Genomic DNA, 11,056 nt, shown 5'->3' with positions numbered 1-11,056 from the left:
TAGGGTTGGCTGGACCTCAGGAGCTTAGAACAGATCCGGACCACTACTCTTCCCAACAATGCTCTCGAAGTCTTGAGCAGATGTCTGGTGAAATTGGGCACTAGTGCAACAGTGGACAATGTTTAGTGGGACAGTGGAACAGACTGAAAGCATCCCATCTTGAGGATTACATGACCAGAACAGTGGAAGGTGGAGCAGAAGGACAAGAAGAGGAAACCGATAAAACCTGCGCCTCCTGTAGAAATTGTCCCCTGTGCTGCTACCAGATCCTCCATCATCTCCTTGGGCTTGCTTATAAGTTCTTGCTGACCCTTTCCCTGACCCAGGTGGCCTACCCTCAAGTTCAAAAGCAGACTTAGGAGCAACTTGTCAGCAAGCAAGTTGGAGACGTTTATGTTGATGGCCACTGAGAAAGACGTCCTCATGGCATTGGACACAGTCATAGATAAGGTGGCTGAGAAGACTGAATTAAGTTAATACGGTGAGAGGAACTTCTTGAATTGATTATCATTGATTATGAAAATATTCATTGCAATGTTAACACTTGTCTTATGATCCCTACGAACCTGAACCTCTTCTCCTCTCCTCCGACACTCCAACATCTTTCAAATAATTCATCACAGGAATTTGGTAACCTCACAGTTAATGTGATGCAAAAGACACAGACGATCCTCTCGTTGTCTTTCTATCCACCCAATAGGATGAATGCTGCTTTAGGATTCATCACTGTGATAGAGTGGTGGAGTATATAGTAGTATACACAGAGTAGTGTTAGTAAATGACACTATTTGGAAGTATTTAAAGTGTCCACTCTCACTGATTCCTGTTAACTCATTGCATGGCTTAAGGTACGTGGTTTTAAAGAGTTGCGCAGTTGCTGTACACATTCAAGAGGCTAAAAAGACAGAAAAGGTGTAAGTTATAAAACGTGACCGCCCCTGATTCACCAGGATCTAAATCCAACCTGTGATCTGTGACGAACCACTAGGGGGCAGCAGAGGAGCGTGGAATAAAAACACATGTTCAGGTTCCTGTGTTTGAATCTGAGGTTTTATGTTTTCACTTTTAATGCTTGTCATATATTTAAGGTCTGAAATAAACCAAAACCACATCCCTCTAATGTAAAAACACATCTTCTTCTTCTTCTGTTTTAAATGTGGTTGACTTGTGATGAGTTTCACTAATGGTTGGAGTGAAATTAATTTTCTAAAAACCCCAAGAGACGAGTCTGTGCGTCTGTCTGTAGAGCTGCCAGGTAGACACACACCAATCAGCCACAGCATTATGACCATTATGACTATAACGTAGGTAGCGCTTTTGAGTTTTTGAATGTAACTCTGTTTGGTTTCTTCTTTGTGCGTTTCTTGTTTTTATTTTGCAAGCTTCTTGTCCTGCTTCGCTTCCTCCCTGCGTTCTCCCTCTTTGATTGTTGGATCGGTTCCCCCTCGTGCGTTCCTCCCTCATTAGTTCCACCTGTGTCTCATCAACACCTTAGCCCATGTGTCTATATATAGTCCCGTATCTCCCTTTGTCACCTGTGCGTGAGGTTCTGTCTAGCTTTTGGTTTCTGGTTTTATGTTTTTTGGATTTCCCTGCAGTGCTATTTGTTCCTGGTTTTGTCAGTTTCATTAAAGTTAGTTTGTTTCCTGCCTCCCCTTGAGTCTACGTTTACCTCCTCACCATTCATCACAACACGCTGCCGATAGAAACAGATGACTGGCGTTTTATTCCAGTGGATCTTTCCAAAAATACCAGGGCTACCTTTCTTATTTTTTTTTAATATTTCTCCCTGATAAAAACCCACCTGAATATTTTAAAATTCTTCTGCAACATATCCAATATTTATTATGGTCTTACCCTGGATTGTGTGAGTGCACGTTGTGTATTTTCTATGTGTCTCTCAAACCTCCTCTTGCTTTACCTTTGTTCTTCTTGTTCTTCTTTCCTCTCCTTCTTTTAGTCTACCTTCACAACAGCAGAGGACTTGGTTTGAACAGGAGGAACAGAGCGGAGCTTTAAATAGTAAACCACTTTCATTCAGGAGATTAGAGACTAGGAGAAGGACGCAGCGTTTATGCTCCTGTAAATTCAAATGTTTGTTTGTTTGCAGTAAATCAGCTGAGCCGCAATAACCCTGAAGGAGGAACAGTTTTTCTCTCTTGCTCGTCTTTTATTGAACGAGGTTTTCTTTCTTCTCATCTTCAGGCATTGTTACCTCCATATTTTAATACTTTGACTTTTTTTGTAAACAGATTAATGGACGACTCTGTGTTGGGACGATATTCATGCTGCGTCTGCGTCTGAGTTTAATCCTTTTAACGACGAGAAAATGGATGAAGCTCTGTGCCTGGATTGCGATCCAGTGACATTTTATCTTAGGAAATGTTCTCGCTCTTCCTCGACTCTATTTTCTCTAAATCTAATCTGTTGAGTTGTTTAAAAAAAAAACTCAAATATAGCTATAATATATTTAAGAAATCAATATTTATGACAAGCTGTAGAAGGAAAAACAAAAAAGAACAAACGGTTTCGGCCTGCAGCAGATTTGTCAAATACATTTTAGAGAAGATAAAAACACGATGCTTGATTTTAAAGATGCATAAGTGCAGAAAGGGAAGATGTGAATTTACTGTTCAGTAGAAAAATACAGAGCTAAGTAGCAGGAAGAGGAGGATCTCTGTGTTCGAGTTGTTCAAAAAGCTCCAGAAACTAAAAATTGCATTTAAGATAAAGAGTGGAGTTTTACTACTGCTTGACAAAACCCCTGCTTGTTTTATTGTATTTTCAACAATATAATAATAAAACAACCCAGACATGTTTCTAAATAAAGATATTATTGCATGGGCTGGAAATGTAGTTGCTACGTTTGCTACGTTGCTGGAAAATTATTAAGACAACGCAAAAGTGCCAACGGCTGCAGTTCCACGAGTGTCCACTAGATGCTACCACCGAAAAGTGAGTCAATCTCCATAGACCTCCACATTAAAATGTCCAACTTTACAGCAGAAATAAACATGTTTAGAGCCTGGTACAAGAATCTGTTTTGGTGTCTATAGATGATGATTCTCCATTCATGACAACTATGCTAAGGAGAATGTTCTTATATAACTGAACTGTTCAAATTTTACCAAGGCTTTAAGTTATGCATGAATAAGGACGTAGCTGCTTTAAGAGACAGCTGGTTATCCTCCCAGGTTTCTAGCTGTCTTCCTCCATCTCTTTGACCAGATTTGAATTAGCTGAATTAGGGAGTCAGATTGAGTCGCTGCCAAGATGGCAACAACCAGAGACGCCACAGTGAGCTTCAAAACTACTTTAAAATCTATGGGTCATGGACGCCACATGGCATTCATCCGTATTTATATACAGTTAATAGATCTTACACAGTTTTTAAATAAAAATTGCCCAAAACCTTGAACATTTTTCTTTTCTTTGGATCACTTGAATCCTGTAAATTGCTAAATTGCGATGAATTTGTGCGATCTAAACAAAATGGCCAAAAGGCAAAATACTCGATGGAAATAAAAGCCATCTATTCACTCTTAAATAAATATAAAATTAAACCTATTTCTACATTGTCAGTTCAAGATATATCAGAGGTTGCGCTAGATTTTTTCGTTGTCTGTCATTTTGACTGACAGTGTTTTTTAAAAAAAACGGTCAATGACGGAAAATATTCGGTTAATGCGACCCCCTATATGTATAAAAACTTTACATGTCAAAGGTTTCTCTTCCTGGTTTTTACTTCTCTATCACAGTGCTTCAAAAATGTTCAGCAGAATTATATCAACACTAAATGTTCCTTAAAGTTTCCTCCTTTACTTGGACAGAAATACACAAAAAGAAAAGTTAAAGAAAAGTTAAATGCTGAATTTAAGGACGTGGCTGCTTTGTTGGTTTTTGAATTAGCCAAGATGGCATCGGGCCACGTGCACCATACTGAGCTTCAAAACAGCTCTTCAGGAAACGTATGAGTGCCGTCACCACGGGTTCATTCATCTTTATAACGCTTTCAAAGTTTCTTTTTAAAACAATCTCTCTATATATAATGTTTTTTGCCTTAAACGTCAGAACACCACAAGGACTCCCAGGTCTCTCCAGATAACTGTCATCATTATTGTTATTATTGTCTCTAGTATATTGTGCCACTCTCAGAGAAGCGCTGGGATTATAAAGATAAAAGATTATGCGATATGGATTAAATCAAAATCTGTAAATTACAATGCATGTGTTTTAAAGGGTATAAACTTCGGATTTTTCCGAGACTCCATTATTTTCTGCGTGATTGCTTATGAAGATTCAGGTTACGTTCCTCTGATGTAATAACTCCACACAAAGGCCGTGGTGATGCACACAGACAATAACAGCACTTACATCACCAGCCCACGTCCACACAGTCACTGCTGAATGAAAATCAATCCAAACAGAGAGAGGAACGCTGCGGAGTACGCACACACAGACAGACTCTTTGTAGATTTGGTTTTTATTTAACTGAACATGTGACTTGAAGAGAAATAGTTAAATATGAATTAATTCCTTCTTCTAATCTTTTTTTGTTGAGGTGCTGGAAAGCTCTGGACTCGGTCGGTAAACACAAAGGTTTTAGAAAATTCTCTGCCTTATCTGCTTGAACACGTTGTACGTTGAGTAAATTGTGTTGTGTAGATGTTAGAAAGTGTTTCACAATATGTCACGTTAATAGCAGCCTGTGGTTTGTTATTTTTTTTGTTGTTTTTTGTGCGTTTATACGTCCTGACTTCACAGGAACACAGACGGAGCGTTAACCATTTTTTTAGATCCCACGTCAGACCTCACATTAACATCCGTCCTGGGCAATCGAATCACGAGTGGGTAGCTCTCTGACCACATGTGGAAATGGTCTGGGACACATTTGATCTCACTCCTTTGTTGGTGTGAACACACAGTGAGTCCTGGGTCACATTAAAGACCACGTACTCAACAGGGCTGATCTGTGGAAGAGGAGTTTGTCATGACCTGGCTCGTAAGCCATGAGAACAAAAAAAACCCCAAAAACAGAGAAACGCAGTTTAAACATAAAGGTTAACTGATTTATTTAAACAAAACCAAAAAAAACATAAGAATTAATGAGGTTTGAGTGTGAGTATCAGTGTGTCTGTTGATGGGTGCATGATAGTGTATGTGTATTGTTGAGAGGGGCTAACATAAAGCAAATAGGCCGAAACCAACAGAACAAAAAAACCATAAGGATCGTGACAGCCAGATCTTAAAGGCTCAGGGAGACTGGCCAGGTGCTCCCAATTGCCCAAAATGAGACCCGCCCACTAAGGTACCTGCAGAAACAGACAAGACAAGACAAGGGGAAAACACAAAACAGGCCCTAGTAGCAGGTGGCTGTCACAAGTTTAACTCATTCATTCAGAAAAAAAAAAAAAACACACAAAAGCGCTTTTACACATGTCAGTATTTCTCTGATTCTCTGTGACAACTGCAAAACGATCAGCCACAGACAGTAGATATAAATAACATTGACCATCTTGTGACAGCTCAATGTTCTGCTGGGAAACTTCTGGACCTGGCATTCATTGGTGTGGATGTTACTTAGGCATGTAGCACCCACCTAGACCAGACCAGGCACCCCCACCCCATAGTAATGACACTCCTTGATGGCAGCAGCCATCCCCAGCAGGATGCAGCCACAAAAACACTTTAGGAACAACTAAAAAAAGACATGAAGAACAGCACAAGGTGTTGACCTGGCCTCCAAATTCACTAGATCCCAAACTGATCAAGTATCTGTGGGATGATCCACAGAGGCCCCTCCCCTCAAAGGCCCCCCCACTAACAGCATTGTGTTGCCAGACACCACAGGACACCCTGAGAAGGCCCATGTCCATTCTCTGATGAGTCACCACAAGAAAGACCTACGCAATGTTATGAAGGTGGTCAGTCTTGAAAATCTTGATTGTTTATAGTCTCAAACTCGTTTTATTATTTCTTGGTCCAGATAAGTCTCGAATAAAAGCTTTTATTCTGTCTCCCTGGTCACAGTCTTACTTACCTCCAAGTATTTCTTCTTCTTCTTCTCCTGGTATTTGTTATTAACAGCAGCGCTACAAAGCTGCCCTTTTCCCTCAGTCAGTCGATACCGGCATAAAATAGTATAGATAGTTAAACACGAGCCATTTGGCTGCAACATATTGGAGATATAGTGAATCTTAATTCTCCATCTGTCCCAACATTAAATAATAACTAAATAAAAAATTGAAATTCATAGATGGTCGTACTTTACCAAACGCTGAACCTGCACATCTTCCGTGAAGAAGCCTTTTAAAAACATAAGGAACTTGTTTTTATTCTCTCTCTGTAGTTCTATGATAAATCGGTTCTGTGACGGTGGCAGTGAATGCCAGGATTTACTCCTCGGCCTCCTCCAGAGCAGTGACACTAGAGCCTCTGAATACATTTCCATACGCACACATACACCTGCTGCATCCCTGAACAGGACGCGCATACATATGCATGCTCTGCGTTGTCGAGGGAACTGTCCTCCCGGGACGTCTCTGCACAGAGAGAAAGAACAGAAGGCGGAGAGGAGATCAAGTAGAGTGGGGTTAGCAGTGACGCCTCACATAGCAAGAAGGTTCTGGGTTCTAATCCATCATGGGTCTTTCTTTCTGTGTGGAGTTTGCATGTTCTCCCTGTGTCTGCGTGGGTTCTCTCCAGGTTCTCCAGCTTCCTCCCACCGTCCAAAGACATGCTGGTTAGGTTCATTGGTGATTCTAAACTGGGTGTAGGTGTAAGTGTGAATGGTTGTCTGTCTCTCTGTGTTAGTCCTGAGATAGACTGGAGACCTGTCCAGGGTGTACCCCACCTCTCGCCCAATGGCAGCTGGCTATAAGGCATGTGTTTTCACTAGTGTACCCAATGCCCTGGCAAGTGGGTGCATGCATAGAAGAAATACCTTTAAAGAGAAGTTTAAACTGTCGCAGCAGACTGTTAATCTCCTCTGAAACCAGACTTATTCTGTTAAATATTCATCTTTATCCTGCAGCGTACCTCCAGGTGTGTTGGTGCCCTCCACAGGTGAGACGTGACTGATATTCTCTGGCCTCATCTGATCCTCTGTTTCCTCAGTTTGATCGTTCGCCCTCCAGTCTGAACGCCGCTGCACGCCGAGCAAGGAGAGATTAGATTGTTGTGGTTATTATGTTGTCAACTTTATTACTTTTTTTTCTTTCCGTTGGAGCCACCGGGCTCTCCTAATTGGATTGCGGTGGTCTGTATTCCCTCGGCGGGAGAAAGCTCGAACCTATAAAATATTCCAATTATTAAGCTCGAAGAAGTGAAGCGGAGTGTGTGCGCGCCTACAGTTTTGTTTCTTCTGCTAAAAATAGAAGCGCAGATGGAAGACAAACAAGTGTGTGTGTGTGTGTGTGTGCCCACAGAATCAATCCCCGCTACACAATAGAGAACAATAGAGAGCAGTCCATCATTTCATGGCGCCAGATGCGATCCACGTTCCCAAAGCTCTGCCTATTTTCAGCTGTCCCTAAAATACCAGCACACCTCACCTGCTCTTTTAGTTTTGCCCCAGTCATATTTAATGTGTGTCAGAAATAAAAAAAAAAAATAAACATACACACACACACACACACATTAGTAATATATCTTCATTAGCCCTGCTTTGCTCTGTCATGTTTTGATTAAAGCAGATCTCCAGAACCGGATCCAGTCAGCCAGAGCTGAGCCAGCGTGTCCCTCTTCATTATTCATCAGGAGCGAGTTAAATGAGGATGTGCCCTATTTACAAATCAGCCCAATCACGTTCAGCATGCACGCTCCTATTAGAGACATCACCCAAAAATACAAGGACGGCCGTGGACGGTCTGGAAACAAGGGCTCCGTTAGTATTTAATATGGATTTAAAACGGCCACGCACGCCTCCGTAAACACTGTGACTGTGCAGAAACCAGAAGAGCCCCAAAAAGCAGATATTTTGTTCAGTAAATCTTCAGAAAATGTCCTATATCGATATGGAAAAGCACCGCAACGCTCTGCTTCTGTGACAGGTAACAGGCTCCAGAGGATCCAGGACAAAAAAAATTATGGAGACTCAGCAACAGCTTCCTCCCACAGGACAGAAAAAAAAAAAAAAAAAAAACACTCTCCCAGCTTCAGCTCCAACATTACACGAGACACTTTCAGCTAAGATGCAAACAAAATTATTCAAAACTATCCGTACTGTTTATATACACCGATCAGGCGTAACATTATGACCACCTTCCTAATATTGTGTAGGTCTCCACAACAGTTGTGACGCATCAGAGAATGGACATGGGCCTTCTGAGGGTGTCCTGTGGTGTCTGGCAACAGAATATTGTCACAGATACTTGATTAATTTGGGATCTAGTGAATTTGGAGGCCAGGTAGCCTCAGTTTGGGATTCAAAAAAACATGAAGAATTCAAAAAAACATGAAGAACAGCAAGGTGCTGTTCTTCATGTTTTTTTGAATTGTTCCTAAAGTATTTTTGTGGCTGCATCCTGCTGGGGATGGCTGCTGCCATCAAGGAGTGTCATTGCTACGGGGTGGGGGTGTCTGGTCTGGTTTAGGTGGGTGCTACATGTCTAAGTAACATCCACATGAATGAATGCCAGGTCCAAAAGTTTCCCTGCAGGAAACTGAATTCTCACAAGATGGTTTAAATGTTATTTACTTCTCCTGTCAGTGGTTTTAATGTTGTGGTTGATTGGTGTATCGTTCAACAATCATTCATTATATAGGCAGTAATCTTACAGTTATCCTGTGTAGTCACATATATTGATATACCAACCCTCTCCTGGGTGCAGCTAAAAAGCAAAGACTTTCAATTCTGTCAACAGCAACTGAAATTCCATATTGTTGTACAGTTAATCAATGAGGAATGAATATGAGCACTTTGTAAGTGATGGATGAGGATCTCACCCTCGACAATGATCTGATACTTTAATGCAGCGTCGTTTCCAACAATGAATCACATGGAGTCAGTCAGATTTAGGACTCAAAGGAAGTCGAACAGTACAATATGAGAAAGCTCATTAAAATGACTAATAGTCAATTTTACCTTTAAACCTTCTTTTGGTGCTGGTTGCATTGCACGCTACACTGAGCTAGTCCGGGACCTGATGTCACCTTGATGTACGTGGTCACTTACTGTAATATGATTGTGTGTCCCAAAGGGGGATTTAATAAATGAAAGGACACAAGATATTATTCTATTCCTGTCACTGGGACACGAGCGGCTTTGTTGAGAAACAGGGGAAAGGGAGCCAAAGATACTGCTCCCTCTGAGAGAGAGTATTTTAGTCCTATTGATTTACTGATATGAGGAGGGAGGAATAAATGTCCCCTGGCAGAGTCCACCTCGGTGACATAAACCTGATGCTACAGGAAAATGGTCTTCAGAGGATCTGGGCTCACTAAATAATGGTTCTTCTTCCTGTAATGGCCTCAGTTTAGGGACAAATACTGACTGCAGCTGAAGTTTAAGGAGTTTAATAACCCTTCCACCATTGGCAGTTGTTGGGTTTGGAAATACACCAATCAGCCACAACATTAAGACCACTGACAGGAGAAGTGAATAACATTGACCATCTTGAGACAATTCAATGTTCTGCTGGGAAACTTTTGGACCTGGCATTCATTGGTGTGGATGTTAGACATGTAGCACCCACCTAGACCAGACCAGGTTCCCCCCTCCCGCCAGGCTCCTGCAAACCGAGCTCTGAAATCCAAGGACTCTCCTTTAAGGATATGCACAGAAGTGATAAATGGTTTATATGAATGAAGGTTGTAACCTTTTACAGTGAATAAATGAACAGTACAGGATTGTAAATGTTTTTTCTGGGTGTATGTATTACATAGACTGCATTGTTTGTGTCATGCTGTATTTCCCTTGCTAGGAAGGTCAAAAGGAAGTCATTTAGTTTCTGTCTGAAGTTTTATTTTTATTGAGGCCATGTTTCCAGTGATTCGATGCTGTTAATTTAAAAAAAAAAAAACACCTTGTAAACGGCCGTACTTAACCGATCTTCACGCTGCATCTTCTCGTTACTTAGCTTTGCAAACACAACCGGAGTCCTGCTTGAATCCCAAACTGAGGCTACTTCATTAGCAGGCTAATTAGCTAGGTAACCACTTCAGCCTACCAGACCAGTTATGTTGGGCGAAGGAACCAAAACCACAGACATGTCAGAGAGATGGCTATTTGCTATGGTAAGAACTAGCTAAGTGGCCACAGTTAGCAGCTAAAAACCGCTCAACACATGTTTACTTAAGCTACTCCTGTAAAAGACAGGACGGGTTTGTCAGTAACAACAATATGAGGCAAGTTCAATTTAGCCAGCTACAGTGATACACGCAGTACAAACATATGCTACTATGAAAACCCCTCATTTTGTGTTACTAGCCAGAAATAAAGTGATTATTTTCAATAATTAATTCAACACACAACCAACTTTCTCTCACGCCAACATTGTCTGTTTTGTCTAATTACATTTAAGCTAACTGCTGAGCCAGCCGCCTTTATAATTTGGGTATATTAAGACACACACACTCTGAATTTGGTTGTGGGGGATCAATAAATGTTCATCTTCTTGAGTTGAATTCCTTTATTGCCATTGTATGAAGACAATACAGCAACATTTCACTGTGCAACTATCCATCAATGCATAATGTACAGTACAATTATAACAATTTAAGAGCATGTTGAACGTGGGAGGAAGCCAGAAGCGCCTATTAATTAAAAACTTAATAATTAACTAATAGAAAGGAAAGGTATCTGCAAATATCGCGAGAGACACAAGCCAGATTTTAATTTTTTTGGGCGTGTCACGTGTGACGTCAGAGGCGTCGCACGTCGTCGGGAAGGGGAAAATGGGCGGAGCTTCTTCGACGTTCGAAGATATAATGACGCAATGGACGTCTAGAACGTCTGCTGCAGATCAAAGGCAGACACGGTGTGGCTTTGATGCTTTGATGTGAAGCCAAGAGTATAAATAGGGCTCAGCCTCGTTCAGTCCACACAGTTACGTTT

The sequence above is a fragment of the Chelon labrosus genome (assembly GCF_963514085.1).
Source record: "Chelon labrosus genome assembly, chromosome: 14".
NCBI lineage: Eukaryota > Metazoa > Chordata > Actinopteri > Mugiliformes > Mugilidae > Chelon > Chelon labrosus.
The sequence above is the reverse complement of the archived record's forward strand: the minus strand, read 5'-3'. Positions refer to the sequence as shown.